Raw genomic sequence first — 23,515 nt, forward strand, 5'->3', positions numbered from 1 at the left:
CTTCCCAAGTCCCTCCCAGTCTCTACTTCCTGTGAGTGTGTCTTTTATACAAGCAAATAAATAACAACAAACCCAAAGAATATATCATCAGATGTATATATTCTACTGAAGCAAAACTAGAAACACAAGAAACCAAGACACCATACTCTCCAAAAATTGTTACCTCTATAATGATAGCATCTGGTGAAAGTTTGTTAGATGAAATTTAGAGAATGCAAAAAGATGAGTACAAGTGTGTTCAAAGACACAAAAAGCATAAGCAGGAAACACAGTGAAGGGCTTTAAAAAGGATTTAACAAGGTTAGAGAAATGTTGAAGGAAAATGAATCTGAAATGCTGGAGATGAAAAAAAACATAGTAAGTCAAATAAAATCTTTTATGGAAAGACAGCAATTTATAGGTTAAGGGGAGAACAGAATATTTGTGAAGCAGAGGCAGAGGAACTGAAACAATCTAACAGAGACAAAAAAAGTATATCAAAGGTTCACCTAAGGTTGGGCCCTGTATGTTGTAACATTCAACAGCTGGGAAATAAGGGGCCACTGGTACAATAGTGGCATGACTGGTATGGTGGGAACCAGCTGCTTGCTGATTGGATAAGAAGCCTGCTCCAGAGGAGGGAATTGATGATAGATGCTTTAAACTAGATCAAAAGCCTCTGGGGAGATCACAGGCCCCAAGCTACTTTTGCTTTGTTAAATGGTCTTGTTGTTACCAAACTGGCTTCTAAAGACTTATATTTGTGTCCATAGGTTTGTGCTGTTTTCAACTTTGGTCATAGAATCTTCTTTTGGAATTGGACAGCAGTCAGTGTAGAGACTCATGCTAGAGTAAAAGTGCTTATAATGAACAGTGACAGGGTGCTGAGTCCTAAATGGAATATTTGCATCAATCCCTGTCACCCAAGTTTCAGCAAAGTTCTCAGAAACAGCAAGGACAATGAAAAAGCCAGGGGATAAGAGTGCTGAGCTCAACCAATTCCAACATGGATTAGGAGGGCTCAGGCAGTCTCACCCCTACTTTAGGAGCTGTTGCCTGCTGGTAGGGAAATGGTACATTTTTTTTTTACCACCAGTGGCGTGACCACTGACAGTGTCCTCATTTTCCAGTAGATGATCCTATGCGCATATGCATCAGGAAATCACCAATTGGACATAGAGGCTTATTTATTATTAAAAGGTTATGAATTTAAAAGGATGTGGATTTGGGAGGTAGAAAGCAGCCCTGCATTGGAAAAAAGCTGGAGGGGGCTGTGATCAAAATATGTTGTATGTGTGTATGACATTCTCAAGTAACAAACACTTTCAGTAGAATAAAATAAAATAATGCTATTTTCTAATATGTAAATAATCATCATTATTCTACCCTTGCTTTTTAGAAATGAGGTTTAAACACTTAAAGGGATCTACAAAAAGGAAGTAGTATAGGACTCAAGAATTCAAGTTTTCTGAAGTTGGGAGGGGGCTGTAGGGAGCAGATAGACAGACAGACAGAGAGAGGAGAGAGACAGAGACAGACAGAAAGACAGAGAAGAGAGACAGAGACAGAGACAGACAGACAGAGAGAGGAGAGAATCTCATGAGCTCATGGATGGTAAAGATAAAAGGAAGAGGTAGACTAATTAGAGAACAAATAGAAACAGTGAATAGAGAATGAGAAACTCTTGAAGAACAAGAGTTTGTTCTAAAAGAACAAAGAAAAAGAGATGAACTGAAAATTTCATGTTCTATAGTCTTATTGATGATTAATGTTTGCTATATCACGGAAACTAAGATAACTGTTTTAAAAGAGTGCAGTGGTAACATATAACGTGGTTCTGGGAATTTGTGTGTGAGGTGTTTGGGGGCCTGCCATAGACTGACAGTAATAGACCTGACTAAAGTATAATCAAACTGAGAGGAAAATTAAGGTTTTGTGAGCACTGAAAATAGAAGAACTGAGAACTCATTAATAATTTCAAGTCTAATTTGATACTGATACCTATGGATAGAAGAATAGAACTGCAGAGAAAAATCACAAGCCAATATCCCTCATGCATATTAACACAAAATGCCCAAACAAAATATTCACCATTGAAACTAGGGATACATTTGAATCTCAGAATGCACAACCTCCATGTTGGTTTTATCTTGAGAACATAGAATTGCCTTTAGATTGTAAAAATGACAATCATCATATAAACAGATTAAAAGTGAAAACCCAAATTGCCATATCAATAGCATAAAAATCATACAACAGAATTCAACATCAATTCATGATTTAAAATCTTTACGTAATTATTAACAGAGAATTTCTTTTCCTGATGAAATGTTTCTAAAGATCTTAAACCAAACCACAATAATAAAGGCATTCATCTCAGTCACAAACCCAAGGCAAAGAACTCTGCTCTCACGCTTTCCACGCTATCATGAGAAATGCTTCCTTCCCTGTATAGTTTTTCAAAAGATATAATCAAAAGTACATACTCTGGAGTGAAAGAAACCAAATGTCATTATTTGCAGATTTTATTATCATAACCTACATAGAACCATAAGAGAATCTGCAGGCAAATGATCAGAATTAATGAGCAACCAGCAGGTATATAAGACACATATAAAAATAAATTGCATTTCTGTACAGAAGCAGCAACAGTGAATGGATTTGAAGTAGATGTCTGCCATTGGTAGCAGATATTAAAGAATCCCAAGATTAAGTATAAACAAAGAGGCTCATGATTTTATGGAGAAAAATCATAAAAACTTATTACTATTTGAAAGATATTAAAGATGGCCTACATAAAAAATAGCATGTTCATTATCAGTTTCAATCTATAGTATAGAAAATCCCATTAAAATTATCTGTATGTATAAAGAGAAATCGAAGAGATCACCACAGGGATTTTAATGAAATTTGAAAGGCTGTTTTTACAATTAATTTAAGGAAAAATATCAAAACATTGTTGAAGAAGTAAAAAGATGACTGGCACCATAATAAATCTTATAAATGAGATTTAATTAATACAGAATATTGGTATAGGAACATATTAATAAACAATTAGAGTAGAAAGTCTACAAAGGCATACAGTAAGAAACTGGATATTTGAAATAATTGAAATGGTAGGTCAGTTGGAGAATAATTTTTAAGTTTTTCTTAAATGAAACACTTAGTAAAAGCAAAATGAAATCTCCAATGCTTGATTCACACAATGTCTAATATAAGTTTAAATAATTACATACTCTAAAGGTAAATAGTAGACTATAAAGAAAGAAAATACCTTTGTCTCTTAAGGAATAGAAAAATATTTTGATGGTTTATGAAATATAAACCATAAATAAAAATTATAAATACAAGTATATTAACATTATTTTTGTTTATTCAAATACATTATTTAATAAGCACAGGAGAGAAACTAACAATAGGAAATATTCATAATCTCTAATCATCAATTGACTACAAATCCTACACATCAATAAGAAAAAAAGCTTGAAGAAATAATTTATATATATGAAATGAATTAAATAGTATTTATTCATCTGTAGAAAGTATAAATGTGACAGACCATACACACACACACACACACACACACACACACACACACACACACACACACCCCTATTAGGAAGAGAATGAATTCCTTAACCTTTCAGGGTACAACTCTAACATGCAAAGTTCAATGTTATTTCTATACAGTAAGAGTGTATGTCCTTATAAAGGAGATGAGAAGAAAAATTTCACTGAAAATAGATATTAAATATTTATGAATGAGTCTAGCACAATAGGTAAGAGGTTTCCAGTGAATATTAAAAGATCAATAAACAAGTGGATATAGCATACATTACTAAGAAGATCCCCATGTTCAAGGACTGGAAGAAAGGAGGCAGAGTGAGAACAACCTTCTCGTGCGGTGCTCTCCAGGTCAGGGAAGGGCTGTGAGCAACAACGGCACTCCTTACCTCCTTACGGAGCTGCAAAGACAATCTTGAATTTGTGGGAAACCATTAAAAGGCCTTGACTAACCAAAGAGCAAAGACTGGAGGCACCATATTACATGACTTCAGTATATCGCACGGTTTCAGTGACAACTCCTTTCACACATAAAAAGAACTCAAGCATTAAAAGAGACACAGCGACCATTTCTAGCAGTAATGTTTGGCAGAAGCTCCAAACACGCAACAATGAATGGAGAACAGACATCGCCTCTAGTAATTCATGTTAGGAAAACTGAACATCCCAATGCATCCTAACTCATAACAAATACAAGAATAACTCAACATCAATTTGTAGTATAAATATAAAACATAAAACTGTATGGAACAGACACTTGTGGCATTGTTCTGGGCATACGATCATTGCTTCCTGGGTGTAAGATCGAAGGCAACAAAAGCAGAAATGTATGAATAACATTGCAAAAACCTGAAACATTCCTGAAAGTTTAGGGAAAAAAATCAGTAAGGAGAAAGATTCATAAGCTCTAGGCCAGAAAGGGGGTATCAAATGTCAAAATACAGAAGGAATTTAATTTAATATGAAGAGTAACTGTTTAAAAATAGACAAAGTATCCACACAAGCATTAGAAGAGAAAAACTGGTCAACATGTGAATTATTATCAATGGCCAAGCATCCCTCAAGGAAGTGTGCCCAGCAGGAGCCCCGAGTAAACTCTGATGCCATGCCCGGTGTCCCACCCTCTCTGCTTGCTCCTCCAAGGCTGGCTGACTTCAGCAGGATGATGTTCCACTCAGCTTCTACTTTCTCCTTTAGGACTCAGCTTGTTCCCTGGCAGCTTTATTTTCTTTATTACCATTAAGTGTGAAATAACAAGGGACATTACCATACGACCATCAGGTAAAAATATGGGATCAGGTAAAAATATCTAAAATATCAGGCTAAAATGGAGAAGAAAAACATTAATAGAAAAATAGGATGTTGACATGGATTCAAAGTGCCTTTCCACAGAATTCCTTATTAACCGATCACTGAGGACATTCAGAGAGATCATCCCTCCCCCTATAGAGACACCTGGCAGCACTGATTTAACCAGGCGGCATAGGCTAATATCGCCAATGAGGACAAAAAAATGTGTCATGTTCTGCAACAGTGCACAGGTGAAAAATGAAAACATCAGCTCTAGATTACGCATTTGGGAATTTCAAGTGCACTGTAAAACTAATTAGTCTATCACAGGCTTAAATTTTTCAAAACCTTCTTTAATAAGAGTTCTTCAATTCTTCAACCTCCATTCTAGTTCTGTGGCCAACAGTAGGGGAGAAGGTTAACAGGAAATAGGAGATGTGGACATGTTTAGCAGGAGCGCCTTGGGGAGATTCCACATACGAATCAGCAGCAGCAACCCAGTCCAATCGGCAAACACCAACATTTGTCAGTAGCAGCAGGTCAATCCAGAAGAAACCACCAGGCTCTGCCTGGCCCAAGTCCATTGAAACAGCAAGAAGGCGCTGGAGTACCACAAGTTCTTTGGCAAGTTTTTCTCTAGGAATTTACCAGAGAAGACTAGCAAAACATTGCAAGATAAACCAATGCAAGAGCACCCCCTCACTGTCTGTGAAAAATATATTTATATTCTTTCTAAAGACCATGCACCTCACAAGAGTCTACTCCAGCAAATCATCATATGCCCTCTCATAAGACAGCTTACAGGAAAACAGGTTTGTCTGTTCTCAGCAAAAAAAAAAAAGACCTCTCATAACTCAGTTTCCAGAAAAATATCGCATGGCACAACTGAGTCTCCAAAGAAACCAGAAATTTCCACTTCAGCCTATAGATGCTTTTTAAAGCTTCAGTTTTAACTGTGTGTGTACATACATGATATGCACACATTCTAGGCATATATGTAGAGATGATAGGTGAACTCATCAGATTTGATTCTATCCCATTGCGGTAAAATCAAAAATGGATTGTCAGCTACTGGTATCTGTGTTTTCCCACTCTGCGTGTATCCGGGGAGCTGCATGCTCAGGCTGTCTCTCTGCCAGACACTTTCTCACAATGTCCCCTTGGCAAGTTATTACCACACCTGACATACACATCTGGTTCCACAGGCTGTTCTAGCCCCAGACATTCTATAGCTGCGCTCTCCAGGCTTTCTCTCTGCCCACTGGGAACTTTGCTCACATTCCCTGTACTCTGGTAAAAATCAAAGTTCTAGAAACTTGTAATTTATCAATCAGATTTATATGTTAAGTCCCCAATCTACAATATACCCACATAATAATTTCACTGCCAATTAATAAAGCTATAATCCACCCACCTAGACAAGGTAAAATTAACCTAGTCCACCTAGATATGGATCATGCACCATCTTGATTTCCCCAGCTTATCCTCCTCCTTTCTCCTTCTTCAACATTTCCCCACCCACCCTACCTTCTCATCTAAGGATAGGTTCCGCCTTACCCTGGACCTGCCTTGCTACATAGTAACATCATCCTACACTGTCCTAAGCACTAAGAAGGTCCCAGAAATAAGACTTGGGTCATCAAGATGTGGCATCAATTCCTTTACCTGCTGAGTCACCTAAAAAATTATCATCATTATTTGCTATGGCATTATCCACATAAAGTAACAGAGTCTGAGCAGGATTTGTTTATTCATTTAGTAACATGCATTTATATACATATGTGTATATAACAACAAACAATTGAGAAAAAAGACCACGGAATTGAAACAGAGCAGTGGCCAGGGGGAGGTGTGGGATGATGTACAGTTGAGGCAGGTACAAGATAGAATGAGGCCTGTCACTCGATGAGAAGAAAGGATGTCAGGATGGGCGGGAGAATGAGGGAAGAGGAGACTGGAACTGGAGGAGACAGCAGAGAAGCTGCAGAGAGGACATGGTGGCTGACGTTAAGATTCTGTGTATTTACAGGTTGTTATGAATGTTCTTAAGGGATGGATGTGTACAGGGCTTTGTATATCTAGGTAGGTAATTATATCTTATCAATTGGGTAAGAGGTTGTTGTGTTGTGTGTTCTTTCTTGTGGAGAATTGAGTTTGGGAGAGAGTGTGGTGGCAGAGAGACTGGGCCGCCACACAGTTGGGATGTGTGCTTCTGGCAAGATATCTACCAGGTATCTTGGGGCCCTGTAGTGCCGGACTTAGCAGGGTAAAAGAAAGCCATTTTAATATAATTTTACAACAACAGATGGTGAACCAATGTGTTGGGCAAGAATCCACTAGTAATCCTAAGAGTTGAGGAAAGTTTTAATTTCTAAGTAAAAGAAGGCCATAAACTATAATTTTACAACAACAGGGAGGTTATTAGATTTGGAAGTAGGAAAGGAGAAAAAGGAAGTGATTCAATTATACTGTAATCTATAACATAAAAGGTCTTTTTTAAATAACAAAAAATATGAACACCATAAAAAGACTGCAGAATTGTTTGCCTGGTTAAGAGAATGGATGATTCATAAATACTAGTTACTGTAAGTGGTCCTAGGTTTGGCTCCTACACTGAAATTTGAAAGAAAAGATTGAAGATAAAACACAATATTGGAGAAAAGTGGTAGAATTTGAGACTGAGACTAGCTAATAGCATTATCATGGTTAATTCTGTGACTTTGATGGTGTCTGTACTTTTGTACCTTTCCTTACCTTGTCCACAGAAACTATGGGAAAAAGTGTAAATATTTTTGAAAATTATGTAGCGTCTACTCATAATCTACATGAGTATATTTGTCAATTTGTCATAAGTTACTTTTGCTATGCCATTGCTGTCTTATTAATCTACCAAAATGAAGTAGCTCAATCCTAGGTATAATATCAAAAATGATATTATATGTATTATAATATAATGCCATAAACTTTTAAAAGTGCAACAAAGAAAAAAACTTAAATTGTTTTACTTCTAATGACTACCCCTATCCTTCATATTTGTACATGCAGACAGCTTAGCTGCGATTTCCTGGAATCGTGGAGAAAATTCCTTTCCTTATGAGAAAAAGAAAGATGGGGTTGGAGGCAGGGTAGTATAACAAAAGCAGGGCTCATAGAGAACAAAAAGACAGAACTGTTCACCCGAGGCTAAGTTCCAAGACAGGAATTCTTCATGGTGTACTGTTTGGGTCATTTATCCCTAATAGAAAACAAAAACAAAAACAAAAACACTGCATGGTCACACCTAAGTATAAGCCAGCCTAAGAATAACCTACATGATCTGGACAAAGTTTACATGAACCAGTTACGTTAGCTAGGTGCTAGCATGCCAAGCCAGCTTCAAGCATTCTGCTATGTACCTGTGAAGGGGAGGAGGTGAGGCAATGGCGGAAGGAGTGTGTCCACAATCTTCACTTGTTTGTATCCCTAAATTAATGTGCAAACAACTTAGGTTTCTACAGTTTGGTAGCATCTAGACTACCAAACAATCTGAATAATTGACCTCCTCTGCCACACTCCGGAGCTGCTTTAGCCACATGTACAGGTACCTGCTCCACTTTCTTTTGTTCTTAATTATTTCTTTTTTATCTTTATTAACTTGAGTATTTCTTATTTACATTTCGATTGTTATTCCCTTTCCCGGTTTCCTGGCCAACATCTCCCTAACCTCTCCCCCTCCCATTCTATATGGGTGTTCCCCTCCCCTCATTACCGCCCTCCCCGCAACAATCACGTTCACTGGGGGTCCAGCCTTGGCAGTACCAAGGGCTTCCCCTTCCACTGGTGATCTTACTAGGCTATTCATTGCTACCTATGAGGTCAGAGTCCAGGGTCAGTCCATGGATAGTCATTAGGTAGTGGCTTAGTCCCTGGAAGCTCTGGTTGCTTGGCATTGTTGTTCATATGGGGTCTCAAGCTCCTTCAAGCTCTTCCAGTTCTTTCTCTGATTCCTTCAACGGGGGTCCCGTTCTCAGTTCAGTGGTTTGCTGCTGGCATTCGCCTCTGTATTTGCTGTATTCTGGCTGTGTCTCTCAGGAGAGATCTACATCCGGTTCCTGTCGGCCTGCACTTGTTATGCTTCATCCATCTTTTTCTTAACTCTTTGCCAAGGCTTATTTAAGAAATTGCAGGTGTGAGAATGGGTCCATGGAAGAGTTTGAAGGAAAGGGGAAATGATGTAGTTATTATAAGCTCCAAAGAAAATACTGGCAAGGCATTCAGCCTGGTTTTGCTGACCATCGTAGTGGCTTTGGTTATAAGAAATCTCTTTCAGTTACTTCAGAAAAATCACCGTGTAGTAACTGACAAACCTGATAGAGCTTAAATGTCCTGTGTAAAAGGAACGGATGGTTCTTACTTGATGTGGTTCATAGAATGCACCTACTTGCTTCTTAAAAGCATAAATCTAGGAAAGAAAGCTCGGGATTGAAAAGTCATCACAATTCGGAGGCTCGACAAGCAGCTCTTAGCCAAACGGAGCTGAGGACCACTGCTGCTTCTAGAGTTTACGTGAAGACCCAGAAACATCTTTGCTTTTTGTTGTCATGGAAATTTTTTACGAGCAAGAAAATTTCATGTTATCAGTTGAAAAATTAACTTTTAATGCACGTTTCAGCTCCCTCTAGGTTACCTTTTCATAGGAAATAGGTTTTCTACGCAACGCAGACCAAGAAATTGATTAATTTGTCTCTTGTGAAATAAATTGCTGCCTATATTTATCCTTCACTGTTAAAAAGAATCTCGTGACTAAAAGGGCCTGAATATTCCTCGCATCATCACATGAGCAGAATGATGGAGAAAGGCTGATGAAGGAGAAATACGCTGGAAGTTTGCATTGTGGGCGACATTTCCCATAATTTTTGTAATCATACAAGTGTTTTTGCCTAAATAGGCTATGTTAGCAGACCGTCCTATATATATTGTACACACATACTCTATACAACTATAGTATTTTATTACAAGTGAAACAAATTTCCTCCCCAAGAATATTGTCGTAAATTTAAATTAAAAGTCACACTGTTCACTTTAAGTTAAGCGATACTTGTTGGACAGGTTTAAAATAACTAATCAGGAAAGGTGACCCTGACATTTAGAGTCAGGGCTATTATAAAGGTAATTACTTCTACTGTATAGAAATCTTAGCATAAAAAGATGCAGGTACTTTACAGCATAGATGCGTGTAGTGATTTGAATAAGAATGGCTCCAGAGGCTCCTTTAAATGCTTAGGAGATGGCACCAGGAGGTGTGGTCTTGTTGGAGTGGGTGTGGACCTTTTGGAGGAAGTATGTAACTGGGGTGGGCTTTAGGATTTCAAGTGTTCAAGCCAAGCCCAGTGTCTGTCTCAAGCCCTGCTCCTTGCAGATCTGGAGGTGGAACTCTCAGCTTCTCCCTAGGCCCGTGTTTGCCTGTGTACTGTCATGTTTCCCACTGCGATATCAATGAACTAAATATCTGAACTGTAAGCAAGTCGCAGGTAAATGTTTTCCTTTATAAAAAATTATTGCGGTCATTGTGTCTCTTCACAACAATAGAAAATTTAAGACATCATATAACTGAATATACACGAAAGATTAAAAAAAGTCCGAGTAACTAGATGACGTTCCTTACGTTTTATGTAACATTCTGTATTCACTGTGGTATTCGTAGAGGCCTGTAGAAACTACATTTAAAATGGAATGGGGACAGTAGAATGTCAAAGTGAAGAGGAGTTCAAGAATAAATAGTATTTATTCACTGTTTTTTAAAATAACTTTCTGTAATTATGCAATAAATGGAATTTTAGACAATGCAAAGAAGATAAGAGCTTTAATTCAAAATTATCAAATACATCATTTTCTGTGATTGATTAAATTTTTTGAGATCCTTAGGATCATGTGTCACAAAGTGAGAGTGACTGTTATAAAAAAAAAAGAAGAAAGAAAGAAAAAGGAAAAAAAAGATGTGGTTGAGAGTGGCAGAAGCCACTGACCAGTTCTCTCGAGCGCTGTGTTTGATGTAGAGGATACTCCTACATGCTCCAGCACAAAGGGAAGGGGAAAGGTCAAATATTTCAGTTTTTTTCAGGAAATATGACTGGCCCTTAGCCAGTGAGAAATAATCCCCTGCCCTCTGGAGTCACATGACCCTTTATCTCTGCTCTTCCTCCAGTACCCATCACTCTGTGTGATGGGATAATGCTCTGATCTGCGCGGTCTACTTTCAGCCTTTGATGGAAAGGACTAGCTCCTGTCATTCATATATCCTCCCTGGCCCTATCAGCTGGCCATGCAGAAAAAAATAAATGTCAGTTACAGAAACTGGGAGCCTCTTTATAAAACGTACTAAACTGAGCTCAAACTACTACCACACACTATGCATAAATGCAGACGATCACTTCCAGACCCCTTTCTGCTGTCTGCATGCCCTCTGTTCCCCGAGAGCAGCTCTCTTAAGAATCAGCTGTCAGGATCACAGAAACCTCTCATGGACTTTTACGTCCCTGAGACACGTACTTTTCAGGGTCTGCAAATAAATCCAGTTAACAAAATTAGAGATTCTGATTGGGCGATGCTTGATGGGAGGATATTCATAACTCAAGTAGAGAGAAGGCGGGGGCTCAGAGCTGTGGGCGAGCTCGGAGTGCCAGCAAGCAACCTCCCCAGAGCTTACTAATGAGTCTTCAGGAAAGAAAACTGGGAGAGCAATGGTCTACAAGACAGAATTCGCTTTTTCACAGCCTTCCTAGGGAGAAAAAGAGAAAAAAAGCTGTGACTTTTTTTTTTAATAGTGCTTAACTGATGAAGGCGTTGCAGTAGTTAGGGGTTGCAGGAATTAAGGAAGAAGTAGTGTGTACAGCAGGCATGCTTCTATGTGAACAATGCAGAATGGCGAGGTGTGTGTGCTATTTATAAAATGTCATGTTGTAGCAGGAACAGACATCATAAAGTATGACGTTGAGTGGCATTTAGTCATGAAAATTCATCCCCTAAAGTGTAAATTAGTGAATTGCCCTTTTGAAGTTTGGGTTCTAAAACCCACATTTGTGCCACTTCCTCTTCCCCACTTTTTCTGATGGGAAGGGCAGATGTTCCTCATGGACTTTGAAAACAACAGATCTCAGGGTTACTCTTTCCACACACACTCTTTTTTGTTGTTTCATTTTACGTTTTGTTTCCTTATGAGATTGACCTTCATTTTGTTATCCCCCAACGTCTGAGATTTTATTATCTCTCTTCTTATATTTGAAGTAACGGCAGTTTTTCTTACTATACATCATACCTTCCCCTTGGAAGGAGAGGAAAAAAAAAAAACAACCATTAAGCATTTCTTACTCGAATCGATTCTTTGTATCATGGCTTTGATATTTATCAATGAAGTTTACCATAAGTCATCATTTCCTGTGTACTTGTGATGAATCCCAGTCCCTTTGAAGAAGGGGGTCTATGCTTTCTGACTCCCCTGTTTGTGGACATTAGAATCCTCTTGACTTCATTCTACTGTTAAGGCAAAAACCTGGTTCTCTCCAGGAGGGTTGCTAATAGTATTCTCAGAAGTTTTTAATATTCCATGTAATACTAACAATTAAACTTTGATGGAGGATTAATACGGACTGTGGACCTTTTGATTTGTGTGTGTGTGTGTGGTAGGGGACCAGTGCTTAAGCTCTGACAAGATCCTCAGCACTGTAGAAGCCAGGCCTGGTGACGACCTCTATAACGTCAGCACTGAGCTGAAAGCAGAAGGGTTGGAGGTTCCACTTCAGTCTTGATTATAAAGTAAATTCAGGGCAAGACTGGGCTATGCATAATATCCTGTCTCAATAAAGTAATGTAAGGGTACTAAATAAGAAAGGAGGAGATAAGGAAAACTCAAGTAAGTTCCAAGAAGTTTAATTAATAGGTTCTTCAGAATCAGCGTAGGTTTTTATGGTGTATTGGTAATCAATTAATTAATGAATTTCTTCTGTGTTTAATTGCAGAATTGAATTGCTGCTACATGCCAGCCACTGAGTTAACCATGAATACATATATGGAGTTGTATTGCCAGAGTTAAATTTTATTTGCAGGACATTGAAGCAACAAGTTTCTTATTCCTTTAAAACTTTGCTTCTCATCTGTAAACTGATCCTTAACTCAATAATTACATGATGTAACTTGAGATCACACCCAACAAAGCCATGGTATTAATCATGAGAGTGCTGTTTAGAAATGTTTACTAAATGTTGATAAATCATAGTTGTCACTGTTGTCATTGTTGCTTTCAACTCTCTGTGGGTATAAAACTTATTTCTCTAAATGGTGTGTTAGCAGGTTACGTCACTCAAACAGAATTCTAAAATCGACTGATCATTGACCATTTTGTAGTGATAACTATAATTATAGCCTCATTTATATACATGTTTTATTATATATGGTGGATACTGCTATGAGTAATTATATCAATGAAGTCCAATCAAAATAAAGAAAGCAAATAACACTTATCAAAAGCTCTCTATAACTGAAGAATTAGCTACCAATACATGTTTTCTTCATAATATTTTTATTTTAACATTACAGATAGGATTAATTTTTTTAGTTTTATTGAATATTTTTCTTATTTACATTTCGAATGTTATCCCCTTAAACAGTTTCCCCTCAGGAAACACCCTATCCCATCCTCCCTCCCCTTGCTTCCATGAAGGTGTTCCCCCACCCACCCACTCCTGCCTCCCTGCCCTGGCATTCCCCTACATTGGCACATTGAGATTTCCGCAGATCAAGCAATGGCCTCTCCTCCCACTGATGTCTGACAAGTCCATCCTCTGCTACATATGCGACTACAGCCATGGTTCTCTCCATATGTATTCTTTGGTTGGTGGTTTAGTTCCAGGGAGCTCCAGGGGTTGGAGGGCTGGTTCTGGTTGGTTGAAATTGTTGTTCTTCCTGTAGGTTGCAAACCCATTCAGCTACTTCAGTCATTCCTCTAACTCCTCTATTGAGGAACCCATATTCTGTCCAATGATTGGCTCCGAGCATCTGTCTCTGTATTTGTCAGGCTCTGGCAGAGCTATATCAGACTCTTGTCAGCAAGCACTTCTTGGCATCTGAAAAGTGTCTGGGTTTGGTGTTTGTATAAGGGATGGATCTCCAGATGGGGCAGTCTCTGGATGGCCTATTCTACAGTCTCTGTTCCACACTTTGTCTCCATATTTCCTCCCTTGAGTATATTGTATATTCCTCCGTTCAGAATGACTGAAGCATCCACACTTTGGTCTCTCTTCCTTCTTGAGCTTCATGTGGTTTGTGAATTGTGTCTTGGGTATTCGGAGCATTTGGGCTAATATTCACTTATCAGTAAGTGCATACCCTGTGTGTTCTTTTGTGCCTGGGTTACCTCGTTCAGGATGATATTTTTTAATTCCATCTTTTTTCCATGAAGTCATTGGTTTTAATAGCTGAATAGTACTCTGTTGTGTAAACGTACCACATTTTCTGTATCCATTCCTTCGTTGAAGGACATCTGTGTTTTTCCAGCTTTGACAGACTCAAAGGCAAGGAAGAAAGAGCAGACTGCCATATGTGTGACATGGGATGGGAATAAGGTGTCCAAAGTGACTGCTGGGAGCTGCAAATTTGACTTTCCTTGGTTGTTGTCAAGTTAATTCAAGATGGTCAAAAAACAAGGAAGATGACGGTTATTGATAAAGTCCTGACTACATTTAACCAATTTTTAAAAGGTTACTGTTCCATTTTTAGGATTGTTGCTTGATATGCCAGTCTGCCTAATAGCACATTGGCTTCCCAGGCTGGGTTTTGAGATATGTTGCTAAAGGCTGTGGGTCAGGCTGTACTATTAGACGTGGTCAAGCCACATTCTACTTGCACGCCCAGTCACTGCAGGGCCTATGATGTAGAGCTGCTAGTCCCGGGAAGCCTAAGACCTAGATCACATTTATATGCCAGCTTGTCATAGAAATCATAACATTTATCAACATTTAGAATGTGTATAATTAAGAAGTTAATATATAAACATACCTTTAACTAACTGCTTGACCCTTATGATCATTGAGTGATTAAAATAGAGAAACTCAAGGATATAATGTTCAAGATCTGTAAAACTGTGGTGGCTGCAGTGACATCAGCATTTTGTACCAATATATATGCAATTTACATTTAGACAATTGAGTTCTCTCTAGTACATCTTCATGAAAGAACAAGTATGCTCCTTAAAAGCCATGTAGATTATTAAGCCTTTTTTTTCCTGAAATGTGGCCTTAAAATCCATTACAGGGAAGGAAGTGTCTTTCTCCATTCATTCACAGTGAGCTTGGTATATGGGACCAAACTCTCTTTGCTTTCACTGAAGACTGATTTGGTGTGAGCAGAGATCTTAAATGTTTTTAGACAGATTAGTCTTACCTTTTGTTTCTGTGATTGCCTTGCAAGTGTTTGCCACAGTCAAACTTTAGCCCAGTGGTTCTCAACCTTCATGTTGCTGTGACCCTGTAATACAGTTCTTCTTGCTGTGGTCACCTCAAACTATGAAATTATTTTTGTTGCTACTTCATAATTATAATTTCCCTTCTGTTATAGATTGTAATGTAAATATCTGTGTTTTCCAATGAGGGATATTCTACTCTCAAATGTGTCATAATCTACAGATTGAGAACATCTGCTTTATCCTAAAAACAGAAAGAAGTTACATGAAATTGTACCTGTGACTAGAATCTAGTCTAGTGTGACTTCGAATATCTCAGTTGCTACTCATATCTGGAAAAATATAAACACTTCTATTAAAACTTTCATAGAGTAATTTAGTATGAAACATTATTGCAATGATAATACGTAATAAAGAGGAAAAATAGATGAAATATTTCACCAACTGCATCATTAGTGGGTTAAAAATGAATGGTTGTCTTTTTAATGTGTTGATGAGGCAGAAGTGACTGAGGAAGTCAGGGCTCCTGAGATGGGATGTCTATGTGTGTGTTAGCAGTTAGGGCTGGGCAACAATGCAGCTGGTCACACGGGTGCATAGGAAAAGAAATTACATCCAAAGAGATTTCAGGAAGAATGCCATTGGTTTGAATATGGTAAGTGAAAGAGTTAATTTCTCTCCCTAAAGCAAATATTTCCTAACAGCATACAGAAATTTGTGCAATGAAGTAAAAGTTATTCTAGACTGATAATAATAAAAAAACCTCATAATTTCATGGAAAAATTCCAACTATTAGAAGCATGCTGGTGGTTAGGATTTAATATTTATGACTACACAACCCAGGTCTTTGGAAATACTGTATATATTTAACATGATTCCCCAGTCCGGGCACCAGATTGAAATTAATTCCATGCAACTTCTGATTATTTTGTTTATAGCATCAGCCCTTACACTGCATTCTGTCAGCATGTACTGAAAAACCTTCCTATGTTTCTGCCAGTCACAGACAGGTCTAGTTTCTGAGTGACACATCAGTATATATGCAGACAGAAACATTATTTTCTTGGCAATGCAGAACCCTGAAGCATGCACCATATCAGGAAAGTATGAAGAATTATTGCTAATTATCTTCACCTATCAGACATTAGATTTCAGAAGGTGCCTCATTTTGCTGCATATGTAGCAGAGGATGGCCTTGTTGGGCATCAATGGGAGGAGAGGCCCTTGGTCCTGCCAAGTGTTGATGCCCTAGTTCAGGGGAATATCAGGGCAGGGAGGCGGGAAGCTGTGGGTGGGTGGGTGGGTGGGGGAACACTCTCATAGAAAGCAGGAGGAAGGGGATGAGATAGGGGCTTTATGGATGGGAAACGTGGAAAGGGAATAACATTTGAAATATAAATAAAAAGATATTTAAATTAAAAAAGAATGTAAAAAAAAAAGAAAAAAAGAATTAAAAAAATGGGTTGGGGATTTAGCTCAGTGGCAGAGCATTTGCCTAGCAAGCACAAGGTCCTGGGTTCGGTCCTCAGCTCCAAAAATGAAGAAAAAAAAGAATTAAAAAAAAAAGAATGTATGACCTAAATGTGGATTGAACACTTTGGTGGAAAGACACTTCAGGAAAATGTTTAACCCTAAACTAAGATATACAATAATAATTTAGTCAAGACACTGTTGGCTTAGTTTGAATACTCCAACCCATTAAAGGAAAAATGTGTCAGAAGAAAGCAAAGAATCACCTGAAATTCTTTCATCCATAAACTAAGTTTCTTAGCTTTGGGTGATATTTATATACACGTGAGTCAGAAAAATGGATAAATGAGAGTAAACATACATATATATTAAAAATAAATGAATATATATAATTAATATAATATACTGTATAATAATATAAAATAAATGAATATATATATACATATATGTATACCATTGTCAAGCACAGTCTATGAATGGAGTCAATAAACGATATGCTGAGTGCTTATGAGAAAACTCCAAGAAAACAAGACAAGAGTCTTGTAACCTCAGTTTCTTCAAAAACATGAATAGTTCTTGGCCTGTGCTTTTGTGCCCTCCCAGGTGTATGTAACAGGTAGGAGTAAGTTCACTTTACGCTCCTCATTACAACTGGTTATTTGCTGATGTGCCTCTTGGTAAAGCCTGTTTTTCCCACGTGTGACGCACCCTTGCCATTGAACACCTCACTCACGTGATTGGCCTTAACCCTCAGAATATAAGCTGATGCTCTGCATCAAGTTGGTTGTTGTATGAGACTTCTGTCTGCCTCGGTTTTAGGCTCCATTTTCCCAAGTTCAACCAGCTCTAGCACAGTAAACATAATACACAAGAAAATATTATTGTTTGCAATTTTATTTTGCAACTATTCTAATTTTACTTTACCTTAAGAGCAGCAACAACAAAAAAGGAATTACAGGAACTTCTCACCTTCAAATGAAAGGTAATTCACTGAAAGAACCTCACATGTCTTACAGATCCTCCAAAAGCATAGATCTTAAAAATTGAAACGTAGTAATTATTATTCTACAATACCTGCATTAGTTTAAGTCCGTGTCTCAGCCTGTGCTGTGAAAACCCACACATGTGAGTTCTTACAGGACATCATTGGCTTTTCCCTACACTTCTCACTTCTGTTGTTACATTATAATTACACCGGGATGGCAATGGCATTTTAAATTATCTTCTGCTCCTATAAATACACTCATAATCACAGTTTTCTATCTCACTTCTATATTCAATTAAGGTCATTTTTTTAAAGATAGGGGGATTTCCCAGACATTTATCTCTGTGCCTGCTCCTATCATACCATACGGTCTGACAGATATGTCTCCTGCACTTTCCCTCCTTGATGAAGTTTCTCCAGTCTAAATGGAAGCGTCTTTCCCTTGAAGGTTACATCATGCTGTCTCTGCTTTGATGCACTGTTACTTTGTAATGGTTTTCAGGCCTGATCACCACTCACTCCCATGGTCACAAGGTCCCCCTGTCCTAACAAAGCCCATCTTTAGAACAGATTTCATCTTTTCCTGTAGCCAGATTTACGGAAGTGATAGTACCACTGAGTTCTATTTTAGGGAGACTTATGGGAGTTTTTCTGGTTTGCAGGTTTGCATTTTATATTTAAACAAGAACTTACTTGATGTGACTATTCCAAGAGAAATTTATTTCTTTAGTAAGTCTGTGATGCTGAGTTAGTATCTTCTGCTGTGGATAGATTGCTGGGGTTGGAGACTGACGTGAAAATGATGCTCTGCTTTATCTGACTTATTTATTGTACTAACGGTTCTGGTTCATCTTGATCTCTGTTCACATTTGAAGTTCAATGGGTTCTCTTGTCTTTGGCTGGCACTGGAGTCACTCTGTTTTTAATCAGACATATGCACCATTCCAATCACATCTTTATCTCATAAGTGCTTTCTTCTTTTGTTTTCTCAGGGAAAGTAGCTGTGGGGCTTGCTTTGTCTTAAATTTTTTTATCTCAGGAATATTATAATTTCTTCTTATTTATAATGTACATTTTCCTCAGCAAGAGGGAGATCATGCATGGTACTCTAAGCCTTGCCAAGTATCCAGGGCTATAAAGTTATGGATCTTGGTGAGTGCCACACACCAAAACCAGCATAATCCCTAACTGCATTCTCCTATGTACTTACCCTTACACCCACAAGCAAGTATAGTTGTAACCCTTCATCTTTTTGCAACAGACAGAAACCATAAATGATCAAGTAGAGGGTGGTGGAGTTCAGCCACAAGTGCTACATCTACCGTGTAACTCCTGCACCTAAGGCTTAGAAACCATTGTAGTGGAGCAGACAGAGATTATAAATGCCCGAGAGAGGGAAATGCTACTATGATATTGTGTTTCCTAGAAATGTCAGAGAGGCTGTACCCAGGAAGTCTCACCAACATCCTGACTGCCTAAACATGACCTGAACAAAGAAGACATCAATGGCTATGTTAATTAGAAGAGGAAAAGCTCATGAGGCCCCAACGTGCATAAAGAACTATAGAAAACGAGATAGCTATAGAAAACGATGCTGAGAGTGGGAGAAATGGTCTTCCCAGGGAAGAGCACAATTGATTACCCAGTACCAAAAGATCGGCCCTGCAAGCACATATGAACAAATAATGTCATACAGACCGACAGCCGGTACTTTTATGTTTAGGAACACACACAAACATATGTAACAATAATTAAAGTAAAGAGGTCATGAATTTGACCAACAGTGTGGTGAGGAATGTAGAAGGATTTGGAGGAAAGAAAGAAAAATGATGTCCAGTTTTTTTAAATTATGTTACAAAAGAAATAAGAAATAAGGAAAAGAAATAGAGTAGGAAAACTAAAACAAACCCAGATCACTATTAGTTCTCATTTGTTTTTAATGAGTTATATAAAAGTGTTAGCTTAATATACATTCTTTAAAATTTCTCAAATTACATCTTTCAAACATGGTGTCTGGGGCATTTCTTTAAAAACATGTGGATAAGGACTCAGTATTGTGTCTTCCATGTAAATGTCTAGAATTATATATATATATATATATATACATATATACATATATACATATATATATCTTGGAGCAGAATTTTAATCAATATTAAGAAAGTAAGTTTAAATTTTCTGAAAATCATCCACATTTACGAAGTTGTATGAATTACATATTTCTATTTTAATATGATTATTCTTTTTCTGTTTATTTTCTAGATGCATGTTATTAATATCTGTATATGTCAATATATGTCCTATATCACATATATATATACACACACACATATATATGTGCATATATTTGAGAGAGAGAAATGGTGATATTAGCATATGTACCTAGAACAATTGTAGCTCTTCTCATTTATATGTTTGCCAGAAGCAGGCACGGGAAACGTTTCTTAGAACTGTTGGTTAGAAGAGTCCAGGAGACTCCCCAAACAATATAGGCTATGGCTGCTGTCCTTAGTTGCCTTCCAGAACCAGAAGAGTATTACTGAGTATGTCACACACTTCAGACAAAGGATGTAATTGACTTGGAGGCCTCCTTCTGGACATTTTGCTTGTGTAGTATTTGATAATGCTAAGAGGCATAGCTGCCAAGAGAGAAAAGCAATTGATAGTTCTTCTAAATTGATAGTTCTTATAAATAAAAATGAAACTAAAATGTACAAATGTTGTCACACCCTTGAAGGAATGCTGAGGTCATTACTGTCTTAAATACAAGTCATTACATGACTTAAATGCAAGAAGAAACTCAAAAAAACACATGAGGGAAAACTGACTGTGAAGTGGCAGTACATCCAAGTCCCCAGGATCAGCACTTCTCATGTAGATGAAGCAAAGAAGCTGTTCTAGCATTGAAAGACTGGGTCCCAGGAGATGAGGGCAGGTAGAATGGGTCCACAGCCTAGGGTGTGCTTCTGTTTCATTGTAACTGTGTTGAGAAGCAGATTAATATGTTCTGAGACCAAAACACCTCTAGTGTGCTCTAATATGCTGCATGGCTACCGTCAGACCCTAATGACAGTGTAAGAGTTCCTAAACATCATATGTTTGTCAAATTTTGTATCTTGAATGTAAGCATCTTCATCTGTGTCAAGGGCTTCATTATCATAACTTACAGTAATTTCTGAAGGCTACACAAAATGATCCCAGTAATGCTCTCAGCACAACACCCAAGACAGGGAGTGTTCAATGAGTATAATTCAGTGATTATTTTTATTGGCCTGGATAAATACTCAGTTCTGTTGTTAGGTAAATTTATTGAAAGTCTCAAGGGAAGGGAACACCAGTGTCTAGAAATGAAGACATTTTTAAGAAGGGGAAGATTGGGGCAGAGACCGATTATAAGAAATAAACTGAAGTACAAGTGAGGAAGGGAAGATTATTTGGGATGGGGAGAAGAAAAGGAACAGCAAGTGCAGTCAGTTGGGGAGGGGACACTGTATACTACACTACAGTATACTATACTCTGTATAGTAACTAAAAACTTTAATTTAAAAAGAAATACTCTGTTGAAATAATCCTTTTAAAAATAGATGAGGGCAATGGTCAAATTAAAACTTTGCTTTTAAAAATGACTTTGGGATGTTTCCCAACTAATTTTACTTTTGTTGCTTTTCCTCCTCCATCTCCCTCCCTGTCTTTTAATAAACCATAACAGCGCACAGCCCAAGCAGGGCAATATGTGATCTTTGACACCACTACCGTAGAACATTTAGTCGTCTTGTCTAATTTGCCGCAGAAGTGTTAAAACCAGTAATATGTGTGAAGCAATTAACAAAAAAAATGTGATTATGCACCCCCAAGTAGTTCTACAGTCAGATATGGAATACTAGTTTACTTAGATCTATTTTGCTCACTTTTATTCATTTGACTTTGTACCAAGACAAGTTTGATGGCATGAAGTCACTGTTGAAGACTCACAAACACGGCAGTGTCTGCACAGTCACTACCAACGCCAGCTCTATTTACTGCATTGCATGTTAAATCCTACTGTTTATTTTATATTTAAATCTGTACATCAGCCAAGAGTAATACATTTAGAGAACACGTAGTAACAATGAATAATTTAGTAGGATGAAAGCCTTTCCTCATTTTCATATGAAGGCCAATTAGAAAAAATTGGGATTTCTTTTTAGCTGTGCTTGTACATTATTATAACACTGTCTGGAGCCAAGCTGGGCTCTTAGGTTGCTTAGAGATGCTTTATTCAAAATTAAAGTGGAAATAATTTCATGCTTTTAAAAATTCAGCTTTGATGGCTTCGGCTCAGATTCAGGTTGGGCAATAGGACACAGGTGCCATTAAGCAAACTGATATCCCCAAAGCTGCTTATAAGTGGCTGGGAAAGGTTTTCATAGCATGTGTCCTCTGTCCATCTGTCCCCATCACAGAGCCACAGTAGGCAGCCATTCACGAAGTCAGAGATGTTCTCAGCCAGTGAACCTATTGCTGTCCTCCAGCTCAAGGGATCCACCTTGGAAAATGAACAAGTGAAAAAGGAAGCCAGAATGGGCGTGCGTATGCTAACCAGAGTGTCTTCCATTTCAGGCTGGCATTGTGTTTATTAATTTATACTTGAGAAAATCAGAAGCACAAGTCCACATATACATGAACATACTGATGTCTATCTATGCCTCAGTGGGCCTTCTCTTAAAGGTCACATTTACACAGCTGTAAGTTCATGAGAGAATCCAGAGAGGAGTTCTCATTCTGCTCGTTCCAATATAGGAAAGACGTCCATTGTTGAAATCTGCCTGGACACTGCTTACGGGGAAGAAGAGTGATGATAGTGAGTTGTCAGCTGGTTTCTGTTGGACTACAGCAAGAAACATGTGTGGGAATACACATTTGCATGCCTATGTGTGTGCTTTATGCATAGTTATCATTCTGTAAAAGAAGAAAAGTTATGGAAATTAGCATTTCCTATTGATATAAGATGTGGGCCATGGCAATGACTTCTCTCAGATCCTTGTGCAGAGAAGCATGAAATCTTCAGGATGGATGCTTGAAAGGTAAATGAAATAAATGGGCATTGAAATCTAGATGGAGCTGAAGAAATGGAATCTTTCCATTTTCTTTCTTTCTGAGTGAGCTCCTGTTTGAATCAGTTATCAACAAACTTTGCATGTATCACTTCAGACTGAAGTGGACACATTATGATACTTAGTCATCACTAAAACTCTTATCAACTAGAGAAAGGCCATAGATGCAAAGAGAAATTAACTTTTTCTTACATTTTCTTACAGGAATAATAGTGACTAATCTATCTATCAGTATTCAAGGAATCTGCGGAAATTCACACTGAACAGAATTGTCAATGACTACAACCAAGAAAGCATGCTACAAGATGTGGAACCTGGATCTATCAATTTTTTAAAGATTATTTCTCAATAAATTTGTTTTCATTCACTTTATATCTCAATCACAGCCCCCCTCCCTCCTCTCTTCCAGCCCCACCCACATGTACCACCACTTCCCTCATTACCTCCTTCCCTTCTACTCAAAGAATGGGTAAACTCCCATGGGTAATAATTTGTCCTGGCACATCAAACCCCAGCAGGACTAAGAGGATCCTCTTCCACTGAGGCCAGTCAAGGTAGCCCAGCTACAAGAAGGTGATCCAAAGGCAGACAGCATCATCAGAGACAGCACCCTGCCATTGCTATGCAACTCACATGAAGACCAAGCTGCACATCAGCTGCAAGGTGTAGGGAACCTATGTCCAGTTCATGCATGTTCTTTGG

General features: G+C 38.0%; 1 long non-coding RNA gene across 2 annotated transcripts in view; it reads left to right on the forward strand.

Annotated features, from left to right (window-relative positions):
* Positions 1-23,180, forward strand: part of LOC108351174 (uncharacterized) — a 28,851-nt gene extending 5,671 nt beyond the window's left edge. For both annotated transcript variants that reach the window (XR_015622196.1, XR_015622197.1), the window contains one exon: positions 23,018-23,180. This is a non-coding gene — a long non-coding RNA (uncharacterized LOC108351174). The remainder of the gene's footprint in view (positions 1-23,017) is intronic.
* Positions 23,181-23,515: the final 335 nt, after the last annotated feature.

Source organism: Rattus norvegicus, chromosome 6 (genome assembly GCF_021556685.1).
Source record: "Rattus norvegicus strain SHRSP/BbbUtx chromosome 6, alternate assembly SHRSP_T2T, whole genome shotgun sequence".
Classification (NCBI taxonomy): Eukaryota; Metazoa; Chordata; class Mammalia; order Rodentia; family Muridae; genus Rattus; species Rattus norvegicus.